Here is a 14258-nt window from a genome sequence, read left to right as displayed (position 1 = left end):
AACCATATATCCATATGACCAAAGTTAACTATAAAAAGAACTATAACCAATGTAGTTACTTTAATGATAAATTGAAGATAATAATAGAAGTTAAATTGGTAGAAGATAAAAACCATTCCCAAATCCTTAGTTATTTGGGAAGCACAATAGATATGAAGCAAGCCACCACCTTATCATGGTTGGGGGAAATTAAACCCTAGCACATGCAATATGGAGACACCCCATCTCTATAAACTAGAATTAAATCTCAACCCTAGTTGAGTATCACTATGGTGATCACAATATAAACCTAGACCATAATTGAGAATCAAACCAATTGCCATTAGGTAAATATCACTAGAACCCTAATATGGCAAATTAATAAAATCTTATGCTTCATTTATAACACCTGAGAAAAACCCTAATAAAATGTTGCTCACATAAAATAATGTGCAAGTGAAACAAACTCTCAAATAAGAAACCAAGCCCTCATAATAACCCTTAAAATGCTTTGGGAAGCCATTATACACTTTAAATAATTCAAAAGAGAATTGTATTACAAGGAGGAACAGGGATTCCAAAGAAAACATAAACTCATGACTAAATTGAGATTTAAAAAGGACCCACAAGGATACAAATAAAATCATGCATCACACATTAGTTTTGGGCAATGAAATAAAGCAATGATCATTATTGCTAAGACCTAAATTAAAAATAAGTAGAAACATCTGAAAGCATAATTGAATTAAAATATGAATTCAAAACAGAATTCAAAAATAGGAAATCCAAAACAGAAAATAAATAAAGGAAAGGAAGAGGAAATGGGCTCACCTGACTTACCTAGTCAGTCACCGAGCCCAGTAGGAGTCCAGCACACGGCCTGGCAGCAGCCCAAAACCAGCCCACCTAGCAGCCCGAGATACCCCTTCGATTAAAACAGAGGAGAGGAGCTCGTCCTCATCCTTTCTCTCCGCATGGACGACAGCACGACGCCGTGAAGATTTTCTCCTCGCGCTGGCGCCATCTCCTCGCTCGACGGTGTGACGAGGCGATCTTCCGAGCAGTATAAAGACCCCACTGACGAACCCTAGCTCGGAATTTTCCCCTCCCCTGCTCAATTTCTCTCCAGACGGAACCCTAACCTCGCCCGGTCACCACCTGTCGCCGACGTTAGGAGCCTCCCCGACCACCGCCGTGACCACCATTAGAACCACCGTGCTAGGCATGCCCAACGTGCGCAAGGAATCGAGCCAATAAGCTCTCAGACGCCGGTGGTAGCTCGTTCCCTTCCGCCGGTGTTCCACAGCAAATCGGAAAATTGCATCGACACCGTCGACAATCGCCGCCGTCGAGTCTTCACTACGCAGCACTGTAAGCTTGCGCTTCTCCTGAGCCCTTGATTGAGCCCTAGCATGCCCGTAGCTCGTTTCCGCCGTAGTCCGCCGTGCACTGCCGCTGTTTGCGCTCGCCGGAGCTACTCCGGCGACCATCAGAGGGCGGCGCCGCCACTAGTTGGTTCGCCTCGACGAGTGCTGTCCAACGCGCCCCTGCTCTGGCCCGCGGGAACGCCCTAGCGCCGGCGACCATCGCCAGTTCCCGCCGGCCAGGGACCTCCTCGCCACCGTGGCGATTTTGACTAGGTCAAATCCCACGTGGCAGGTGAGGTGGACAGACCCCACCAGTCATAGACTGTGGGTGGTATCTGTCTGGGTACGTTTAGTCCATTTCAGTTTTATATCAAATTCTATAATTGCTGAAACTTTGCAAATATTTAGGAAATTCATTATAACTCATAAAAATACAAATAAGATACCAAAATTCTTAGAAAATAAAACTCTATCTAATAAAAATATAAAATGAAATTTTTATTTTTAATAAGAATTCAATTGTTTAATACTTGTTATTTAAGCCTTTAATTTTTAAATTCTAAATACAAATAAAAATTCAAAAATTAAGAAACCATTTATAAAGTAACTAAAACCAGTAAGCAAATAAAGAAAACATGAAAACTAATTTTCTTTATTTGCTATCCTATTAAATCATTATTAGGGAAATTTAAACCCTAATTAATAAATACTTTAATTATTAATTCGATAAAAATAATAATATGACAAATTCAATATTATTTTTATTTCCAAGTTATTAATAACTTCAACTTTAAAAATGAAGTTATTAATCCTAGAACTATATGGTAAATAGCAGACCCTAATTTAATATGGGATGAAATCACAACCCTATCATTTCATGTGAAACCCAAAACCCTAATTCAATTAGGAACCCCAAATCCATTACTTCATATGAACCCTAAAATTGTTTCCACACCTAAACCCAAGTACCATGTGATCATGTTACTTCATCAGTTATCATAGATTCATAGCTAGCAACTAAATACTAGTTCAAACCCACATAAAATATGGGAACCCTACCAGTACTAATTAGCCACCCATGTGTTCATCTTTATCAGACCTAGATAATCCAGTAGGGTTAACCAAGTGTAAACCCTAGATCCTATTACCAAAACTATCATCCTTATTCATTCCTATTTAGCATCACACCAATGTGATGAACCTCAGGAGCAACTATGCCAATTCTTGAGCATTGCCTAACCATATTCCACTAAACCCTACTACTGATGGATACAACCAACCATCCTAATTAAGGAGTCAATTACTCCTTACTTAATAGAACCAACAGTAAAACCTAGATCACTGCAACCCTAATTGATATACTTCTTACTATTTAAGAAGTATGTTCTTCAAAAGTTATTCTTTTGAAGAAAATAGGGAATCATTACTAACCCTGCTTATAGGACCTGTAAACCCTAACTATCTATCACTAGTAAGATATAACCAACCTTGGTAGCACCCATGTGTAATTAATGGCTTAAGATGCCTAGGCTTATTTCAACCTTACAAGCCCTAGTTGCTGATGAATCCAACTATGTTGTGATCCATCTTATACTTACTCCATAAACTACTTGAAACCAAAATAAATTATAACAAACCACAAACCCAATTGTCATACTTGTTCTTTATTAAAGAACATGTTCTTCAAAAGTTATTCTTTTGAAGAATATAACAAGTAATCATTAACCATGCCATATAGTACTAAAACTGACAATTGTTCAGTACATGTTAACATTATGCCAATTATCATTCTTTGTGTGCTCAATTGATTACTGTGCTTTATTATCTACCTGTTCATGATACCAAGTAATCACACCTGAATAAGAACCTTGTTTGTGAATCACTCTAAAAGTGCAACACACCCTGAATCAATCATTACCACTCACTAATCATAAATCATCGGGGTTAGGTCACGCTTAGAGCGATTGCATCTCATTCTTATGCATTACTGCATCCTTGCCAATCTTTTAAACATCGTCCTTACCGGACGATGATGCTATTTCAGAATTTGGAGTTATTACGCATCGAAGACCTTGCCTGCATAATCTTGCAGTCAAGAAAGGCAAGTTCATCACTTGCTCATGTCATTTGAAGTATTTTTATCAAATTACTTGCAAAGTATTATGGTTATCACTATTGCACAAAAATCAAAACCACTACTTTCATAACTATGAATATGACTATGTGGTGGGCAATGGAACCATGGATTGTGTTGATATGGTGGAGGTTCCATTGCACGGGTTTATATCCATCTAGGATTAAACAACAAATGTCGCCAGTGATTCTTGTGCCGTAATACCCGTGTTAACCATAAGATCCGGAGTGGGACGGAGTAGTCAAAAGTGTTTCCACCTCTCGTTCATCAACGGATGCGCTTTACCGTAGACACTTGTATCTGTCGGCGGCAAGCGGTAGGCTGGGGAAGCCTTAAGTCCCCACGGCACAGTCCGTAGACACTTGTCGTGCGAAGTGCAAGCGGTAGGCTGGGGAAGCCTTAAGTCCCCACGGTATTGCGGTCTATGATGGATTGTACGATGTCCGGAACGGTCTATCCATGATGATAGGGGAAGGCATACAAATGCCCGGAACGGTCTCATCATGGATATAGGGGAGGACAATCTTACAAAAGGGTGGGTGTTCGAGGTAGCGGAGGAACATGATTGGCTAGATCTTATACCGGGCCTCACACCAAAGGAAGTGTGGACGAGCACGCGGCTCGGTTGGCACCAAGGTTAAGATCTCTTATGGGTAAAGCAACACACCTCTGCAGAGTGTAAAGAACCGTGACCTGTCACTCCCTGTTCCGGGATATGGAACTGCGAACGCGGCCGGAAAGGAGCTCCATGAAGTTCTAGTAAACCGGTGAAGGCTGACGGACATAGTTCTTCTGAATAAAAGCAACCTTTTTAAGAAATGATTATGAAAACTTGCATTGGTATTAGACTTTCTGGTCTAATGCCGTAGCTAGTGCATTAAACACCTCTTTCCTATAATGAACTTGTTGAGTACGCTCGTACTCATACCACTCTTAAATCCCCTGCTTAGATATGGAGGCATCGAAGGAGGATCTACAGTGCAACTCAAAGGTCGAGGAGTCAACAACTACTTCAAAAGACAGGACCCTGTCAGAGCAGTCAGATACCACATCCAACATGGAGAAAACCTAGTTTAGCCATAGAAGGGAACTAGCTTCCTAAACCTAGCTCCTATTTAGCTAGAATCTATTCTTAGCCTCTATAGCTAGGTAAATACTCTACAAATAGAGTTCGTGATAAGACTAGACTACGAGTCGTTCTTCTGGAGTTTATTTGCAGTTTTACCTCATTGTAAAGTAGGAGGCTGTGATGATCTTATGTAACAGAGTCAATGTTGTAATTCTATAGACATGCCTTGGACCCGCATATGTTTCTGTTGTACCACTCTGAGCGATATAATACTAGTGGAACGGTGTTTCATTGGTGTTATATCAGACTTGCATACTACACCATGCAGTGGTATGCCGGGTCACCACAGTTGGTATCAGAGCAAATGCTTTGACCTTAGGATTAAAACCCTTTAAAGGAGACCTATAGGATTTGTAGTGTCTATAGGAAGTTGTCTTAGCTAAACCAAATATTTCTTATGACTTGAGATGGATATTCACTTGAGAATAATCCTGACACACTTGAGTCAAACCTTCTTACCTACCTTTCTTAAGTGAAATTAGTTAGCTAATCCCAAACATGTAGCACACCATTGAAGTCTTAAAAACAATAAATGAGTAGATCACCGTTGGTATACAATACATGGTAGTCCAAAGGGAGGATACAACCATAAGGAAGATATCCTATTGGAAGATGTGTACCAACACTTGTTATGGTTAAGTAAGAGTTATCCAGACTTGTAATAGGAGTGATATCAAATGATGAAGATAAGTATCTAAGCAAGATATCCTACTAGAAGGTGTATACTAAGACAAGTAATTGGTAAGTTATCCAAACTTGTGAAATAACTGATAGTAAGGGATATATATGAGTTATATGAGGTAGTTTAGACCATGATGAGTCAATCATGGGAGGTAAGGAAGAGATATAGGAATAAAATATGTTACTTCCATGGTAGGGATAGTAATCATATAAGATTCACCTGAGAATCATTATGTGATGGAGTAGAACATCATAAAGATTTAGGAGAAAAACAATAAGAAGCCAGTTGTTAACCAACAGTGCAAGAATTGTGTTCCAAAACCATGGGAAGTGTGCCAAGCACATCATGATCATAGTTATATGGTAGAAACACATGGAAGTATAAGAGCTATATTTCCATAGTTATGTGCTTAGAGTAGCAATGTTAGAACTTAGACATATCATGTGAAATAGTCCTCAACAAAATGGAAGTTAAGCTAGAACTTCCAAAGGAAATTAGGTGAACCTTAACCATCCCAAACCACTTTGTTTCAAGTTTATCTCATTGCAATTGTGCAATTAAGGTAAATGTTGAGACAAATAGTAGAATCCCATATACTCATGCTAAGTATCACGATTTAAAACCTATCTTATGTGGTGTTATATACTACACATCAGAGCCTGATGTTTAGAGATTTCTTACTCAACTATTATATTCAGGCTTATGATGATGTGTATTATATGCACAAAGCTGAATCTTCTTGAATTTTATTGGATTTTCATTGTTTGACTAGATCCATACATGAAGTTTGACTTTGATATGCAAATGCATGTTGCAATATCAAGTCTTTACTTGATGCTAAAGATCTAGAGGGTAATGGTATTCGTGTGAGGAAGTGACGAATTCTGAAGATTCTGAAGACAAGATGAAGGTTCATCAGGTAAAGGAAATAAAGTTGTGGGAAGCAACCACAATATTCAAAAGGAAGTACCAATCAACACTCATGCCTTACCTCAACAGAGGAGTACTTTAGTACATAAGAAGCATGAAGGTGAGAAATCTGGTGATTATGGTGAAGCTGAAGCAGATCCATAATCCACATAGAAGAGGGAATGCATGGGAAATCACTTCGAATACTATAATCATAGTGTTAGCTAGTGGTTTTCTTGCAACAATAAACCCTCGAAGAAAGAAAGATGACCTATGAACCCATAGCAGATATAAGAAGACCATAGTTGATATCAGAAGACCACAATTGGTATAGGATCAATACTGCGAGATAAAACAGAAGATATCTCGTTCAGTTGATCAGAACCTATAATAGAATCCATTTTTTAGATATCAAATAGCCACAGTTGGTATAATAACCACAGCTGGTATCAGTTGGTATTACAAATAGTCCTCGATTTAATTATTTGTAACAAGAAGTTGTGCACTAATAAAAAATTTGTTAACCAAATAACAATGACCTATAAACATTTAGACAAAGGATTCACATTGGATGTCCACAATTGAGTGGACACACCACAAGAATTCTTCACAAGACCTTAGATGAATATAAACCACAAGCTACACCTAGACTAATATTCTAACCATCAATCCAATGGTTGGAATAAAAAAAAAAGAGTCGAAGAACATAAGTAAACTCTAAGGGGTAGAGTAAAGATTGAGTTGGATGTACAATGACTCAATACTTTAAGTTAGATAGAAACAGAAGGTCTGAACTGAGAGGAAGTTCGATCTTATTTTCATAAGATTGTTGGACATTACTTTCAGAAGGATGTCAGACCAAAAGCCGAGGTTTATACTTCGAGGAAGTAAGAAGTGGACTGTAACTTGAGAAAGTGAGTAAGATTTACTCAGAAGTATGATAGCCCTAAGTAAATTAAGGCTAAGGAAGTTGGATAAAGGAAATATCGGAGACCAAATACAGCTTGAGAAGGCCAAAGACCGAAGGATATTGATTATACCAAACCTAAAGACTAATAGAATGATTCCTTTCATGGAACCTAAATAACCCAAAATAGTTATAGGTATCAATTATAAACTCTGATTGGATGGACTAAATGAGTCTAATCCATTCTTAGAGGAATAAACCATCATGATCATTTCCATGGTAAGTACCTTATTAAGCACCATTACTGCAATTTTGGTAGTAAGGGAAAACAAAGACCTATTTTATCAAATAGGAGAATGTTATCCAATTAGTCTTCAATTAAGACTGTCAGGACAAGAAGAAGTCCCAATCATTGAATATTCAATGAGAAAGGAAAACAAGCTTATAATATTGGAGGAAATCATGGAAGTTAAGGAAGTAATAGTGCTTGATGTCAAACACTAATGGACTCCAGGAAGAATCTGGACATGGGATATATTCAATTATATCCTGTAAGATCACTACGGAGTTCGAGAAAAGTTTAAGTCTGCATAAGGCAGAACCACACTTCGGAAACGTGAGAGAGATCAAACTTCGAGGACGAAGTTTAGTTTAAGGGGTAGAGACTGTAATATCCCAGGTATTGGGGTTACAAAAATAGAAGAAATAGATGTGTGCATTTCATCCATGCATAGAAAATCTGGGGAATTTTCGCGCTTTAAAGTAAAACAGTCACAGTAACTGAAGTTTCACTTGACCTTGGTGGAATTGAAGTAGCTCATCAAGTCAAGCGCTATAAACCTCAATGTGACTCTGTTAAAACTTTGTTTTGGGTAGAGATGATTTGATCTAAGGGGTTAGATCAAATGGAAATACAACCAACACCAGAACTTATTAATCAAGGATCAACTACTTGATCTTATTAAAGTTCACAACATGATATTCCTTGCCATATCATATGAACATCCATTTAATTGGAAATCAAGTAACAATAATTGGAGAAACTATTCCTCACTTATCTTCTCCATGTCTTAAACAAATCCATGATCCTACCATGAACCTCATGGTATTCATTCTACTTTATTCTAGGAAACATAACAAGGAGATCAACTCTAGAAATATATCTTTCTCTATACCAAATAGTTAAGCATCAAACCTAGAGAGGTGAGAGTTCTATTATAATTATTAGAGAAGCATTAACAAACTTTGAGTTAAACCTTGGACATGCATCCAAGTATTCAAACCATTATCTTTAAGAGTAATCCTAGGATATTATTCAAGACATTCCTAGAGAGAGAGAGACCATTTATTCTAAACATAGATATTGAGGATAACATCATTCTCTATGGAGCCCAACCTTAGGTTAGTATTGAAGTCCTTCCCAGATGAGAGAGACCATTCATACCAATTCTAGGTTACCTATTTAAGAATAAAGGACAACCATTGAACTAAAGTATTAGGAGTTAAATCATATCGTTTGGAAGTGGTGAGATAACCTTATTATCACATGGAATAATACCATACCCATGAATTGATAAAGTAAGGAAAAGACTAATCCAACTAAGGTAACAAAGGGGAGTCTTAGCCTAGATACCTAAGAAAATATTAGGAGTACACCATAAACCCTAGAATAAACCATTCCTACATGAGAGAACTCAATCTATGGTGTTACACTCAAGTAGTTAAGGCAACACTTGAATGTGAGGAAGAGAACTATACATATATCCAAAAAGGTTAAACCATCATTCCTTGAGAGAACTCTAAGTGTATATCACAGGTATTCTCCTGGGATATAAATTCTTGAGGCAACCATAGTAGTCCTATCCTAGAAAATAAAATAGGGGTATTATACCCTAACTGATCAAGACAATACTTTAGAAGTGAGAAACCTATCTAAGAAGAGATGCCTTAGGAAGTCAAACATTGATCATTATAAATTGAGTGATGATCATAAAACCTAAGAACTTGAGGTATTGAGAATAAACCCTAATAGGATACGTAGATCTCATTCACCACATGAAATCATAGGGAGGTAACTAGTAAGCAACCCTAGGCTTATATTCCAACCTTAACTTGTGATTCAATTGGTGATCATAAGTACAATCCTACCATATCCATACTTCAGAAGTTAAACAACCTAAGAAAACCTTAGAGTTAAACTCTATGCTTTATATGGTGAGAAACCATATATCCATATGACCAAAGTTAACTATAAAAAGAACTATAACCAATGTAGTTACTTTAATGATAAATTGAAGATAATAATAGAAGTTAAATTGGTAGAAGATAAAAACCATTCCCAAATCCTTAGTTATTTGGGAAGCACAATAGATATGAAGCAAGCCACCACCTTATCATGGTTGGGGGAAATTAAACCCTAGCACATGCAATATGGAGACACCCCATCTCTATAAACTAGAATTAAATCTCAACCCTAGTTGAGTATCACTATGGTGATCACAATATAAACCTAGACCATAATTGAGAATCAAACCAATTGCCATTAGGTAAATATCACTAGAACCCTAATATGGCAAATTAATAAAATCTTATGCTTCATTTATAACACCTGAGAAAAACCCTAATAAAATGTTGCTCACATAAAATAATGTGCAAGTGAAACAAACTCTCAAATAAGAAACCAAGCCCTCATAATAACCCTTAAAATGCTTTGGGAAGCCATTATACACTTTAAATAATTCAAAAGAGAATTGTATTACAAGGAGGAACAGGGATTCCAAAGAAAACATAAACTCATGACTAAATTGAGATTTAAAAAGGACCCACAAGGATACAAATAAAATCATGCATCACACATTAGTTTTGGGCAATGAAATAAAGCAATGATCATTATTGCTAAGACCTAAATTAAAAATAAGTAGAAACATCTGAAAGCATAATTGAATTAAAATATGAATTCAAAACAGAATTCAAAAATAGGAAATCCAAAACAGAAAATAAATAAAGGAAAGGAAGAGGAAATGGGCTCACCTGACTTACCTAGTCAGTCACCGAGCCCAGTAGGAGTCCAGCACACGGCCTGGCAGCAGCCCAAAACCAGCCCACCTAGCAGCCCGAGATACCCCTTCGATTAAAACAGAGGAGAGGAGCTCGTCCTCATCCTTTCTCTCCGCATGGACGACAGCACGACGCCGTGAAGATTTTCTCCTCGCGCTGGCGCCATCTCCTCGCTCGACGGTGTGACGAGGCGATCTTCCGAGCAGTATAAAGACCCCACTGACGAACCCTAGCTCGGAATTTTCCCCTCCCCTGCTCAATTTCTCTCCAGACGGAACCCTAACCTCGCCCGGTCACCACCTGTCGCCGACGTTAGGAGCCTCCCCGACCACCGCCGTGACCACCATTAGAACCACCGTGCTCGGCATGCCCAACGTGCGCAAGGAATCGAGCCAATAAGCTCTCAGACGCCGGTGGTAGCTCGTTCCCTTCCGCCGGTGTTCCACAGCAAATCGGAAAATTGCATCGACACCGTCGACAATCGCCGCCGTCGAGTCTTCACTACGCAAAGACCGTAAGCTTGCGCTTCTCACGAGCCCTTGATTGAGCCCTAGCATGCCCGTAGCTCGTTTTCGCCGTAGTCCGCCGTGCACTGCCGCTGTTTGCGCTCGCCGGAGCTACTCCGGCGACCATCAGAGGGCGGCGCCGCCACTAGTTGGTTCGCCTCGACGAGTGCTGTCCAACGCGCCCCTGCTCTGGCCCGCGGGAACGCCCTAGCGCCGGCGACCATCGCCAGTTCCCGCCGGCCAGGGACCTCCTCGCCACCGTGGCGATTTTGACTAGGTCAAATCCCACGTGGCGAGTGAGGTGGACAGACCCCACCAGTCATAGGCGTGGGTGGTATCTGTCTGGGTACGTTTAGTCCATTTCAGTTTTATATCAAATTCTATAATTGCTGAAACTTTGCAAATATTTAGGAAATTCATTATAACTCATAAAAATACAAATAAGATACCAAAATTCTTAGAAAATAAAACTCTATCTAATAAAAATATAAAATGAAATTTTTATTTTTAATAAGAATTCAATTGTTTAATACTTGTTATTTAAGCCTTTAATTTTTAAATTCTAAATACAAATAAAAATTCAAAAATTAAGAAACCATTTATAAAGTAACTAAAACCAGTAAGCAAATAAAGAAAACATGAAAACTAATTTTCTTTATTTGCTATCCTATTAAATCATTATTAGGGAAATTTAAACCCTAATTAATAAATACTTTAATTATTAATTCGATAAAAATAATAATATGACAAATTCAATATTATTTTTATTTCCAAGTTATTAATAAATTCAACTTTAAAAATGAAGTTATTAATCCTAGAACTATATGGTAAATAGCAGACCCTAATTTAATATGGGATGAAATCACAACCCTATCATTTCATGTGAAACCCAAAACCCTAATTCAATTAGGAACCCCAAATCCATTACTTCATATGAACCCTAAAATTGTTTCCACACCTAAACCCAAGTACCATGTGATCATGTTACTTCATCAGTTATCATAGATTCATAGCTAGCAACTAAATACTAGTTCAAACCCACATAAAATATGGGAACCCTACCAGTACTAATTAGCCACCCATGTGTTCATCTTTATCAGACCTAGATAATCCAGTAGGGTTAACCAAGTGTAAACCCTAGATCCTATTACCAAAACTATCATCCTTATTCATTCCTATTTAGCATCACACCAATGTGATGAACCTCAGGAGCAACTATGCCAATTCTTGAGCATTGCCTAACCATATTCCACTAAACCCTACTACTGATGGATACAACCAACCATCCTAATTAAGGAGTCAATTACTCCTTACTTAATAGAACCAACAGTAAAACCTAGATCACTGCAACCCTAATTGATATACTTCTTACTATTTAAGAAGTATGTTCTTCAAAAGTTATTCTTTTGAAGAAAATAGGGAATCATTACTAACCCTGCTTATAGGACCTGTAAACCCTAACTATCTATCACTAGTAAGATATAACCAACCTTGGTAGCACCCATGTGTAATTAATGGCTTAAGATGCCTAGGCTTATTTCAACCTTACAAGCCCTAGTTGCTGATGAATCCAACTATGTTGTGATCCATCTTATACTTACTCCATAAACTACTTGAAACCAAAATAAATTATAACAAACCACAAACCCAATTGTCATACTTGTTCTTTATTAAAGAACATGTTCTTCAAAAGTTATTCTTTTGAAGAATATAACAAGTAATCATTAACCATGCCATATAGTACTAAAACTGACAATTGTTCAGTACATGTTAACATTATGCCAATTATCATTCTTTGTGTGCTCAATTGATTACTGTGCTTTATTATCTACCTGTTCATGATACCAAGTAATCACACCTGAATAAGAACCTTGTTTGTGAATCACTCTAAAAGTGCAACACACCCTGAATCAATCATTACCACTCACTAATCATAAATCATTGGGGTTAGGTCACGCTTAGAGCGATTGCATCTCATTCTTATGCATTACTGCATCCTTGCCAATCTTTTAAACATCGTCCTTACCGGACGATGATGCTATTTCAGAATTTGGAGTTATTACGCATCGAAGACCTTGCCTGCATAATCTTGCAGTCAAGAAAGGCAAGTTCATCACTTGCTCATGTCATTTGAAGTATTTTTATCAAATTACTTGCAAAGTATTATGGTTATCACTATTGCACAAAAATCAAAACCACTACTTTCATAACTATGAATATGACTATGTGGTGGGCAATGGAACCATGGATTGTGTTGATATGGTGGAGGTTCCATTGCACGGGTTTATATCCATCTAGGATTAAACAACAAATGTCGCCAGTGATTCTTGTGCCGTAATACCCGTGTTAACCATAAGATCCGGAGTGGGACGGAGTAGTCAAAAGTGTTTCCACCTCTCGTTCATCAACGGATGCGCTTTACCGTAGACACTTGTATCTGTCGGCGGCAAGCGGTAGGCTGGGGAAGCCTTAAGTCCCCACGGCACAATCCGTAGACACTTGTCGTGCGAAGTGCAAGCGGTAGGCTGGGGAAGCCTTAAGTCCCCACGGTATTGCGGTCTATGATGGATTGTACGATGTCCGGAACGGTCTATCCATGATGATAGGGGAAGGCATACAAATGCCTGGAACGGTCTCATCATGGATATAGGGGAGGACAATCTTACAAAAGGGTGGGTGTTCGAGGTAGCGGAGGAACATGATTGGCTAGATCTTATACCGGGCCTCACACCAAAGGAAGTGTGGACGAGCACGCGGCTCGGTTGGCACCAAGGTTAAGATCTCTTATGGGTAAAGCAACACACCTCTGCAGAGTGTAAAGAACCGTGACCTGTCACTCCCTGTTCCGGGATATGGAACTGCGAACGCGGCCGGAAAGGAGCTCCATGAAGTTCTAGTAAACCGGTGAAGGCTGACGGACATAGTTCTTCTGAATAAAAGCAACCTTTTTAAGAAATGATTATGAAAACTTGCATTAGTATTAGACTTTCTGGTCTAATGCCGTAGCTAGTGCATTAAACACCTCTTTCCTATAATGAACTTGTTGAGTACGCTCGTACTCATACCACTCTTAAATCCCCTGCTTAGATATGGAGGCATCGAAGGAGGATCTACAGTGCAACTCAAAGGTCGAGGAGTCAACAACTACTTCAAAAGACAGGACCCTGTCAGAGCAGTCAGATACCACATCCAACATGGAGAAAACCTAGTTTAGCCATAGAAGGGAACTAGCTTCCTAAACCTAGCTCCTATTTAGCTAGAATCTATTCTTAGCCTCTATAGCTAGGTAAATACTCTACAAATAGAGTTCGTGATAAGACTAGACTACGAGTCGTTCTTCTGGAGTTTATTTGCAGTTTTACCTCATTGTAAAGTAGGAGGCTGTGATGATCTTATGTAACAGAGTCAATGTTGTAATTCTATAGACATGCCTTGGACCCGCATATGTTTCTGTTGTACCACTCTGAGCGATATAATACTAGTGGAACGGTGTTTCATTGGTGTTATATCAGACTTGCATACTACACCATGCAGTGGTATGCCGGGTCACCACAAAAAAGCTATGGGAACCTTGGGTTCAACATTTTC

This window comes from Lolium perenne, chromosome 5 (genome assembly GCF_019359855.2).
Source record: "Lolium perenne isolate Kyuss_39 chromosome 5, Kyuss_2.0, whole genome shotgun sequence".
Taxonomy (NCBI): domain Eukaryota; kingdom Viridiplantae; phylum Streptophyta; class Magnoliopsida; order Poales; family Poaceae; genus Lolium; species Lolium perenne.
The sequence above is the reverse complement of the archived record's forward strand: the minus strand, read 5'-3'. Positions refer to the sequence as shown.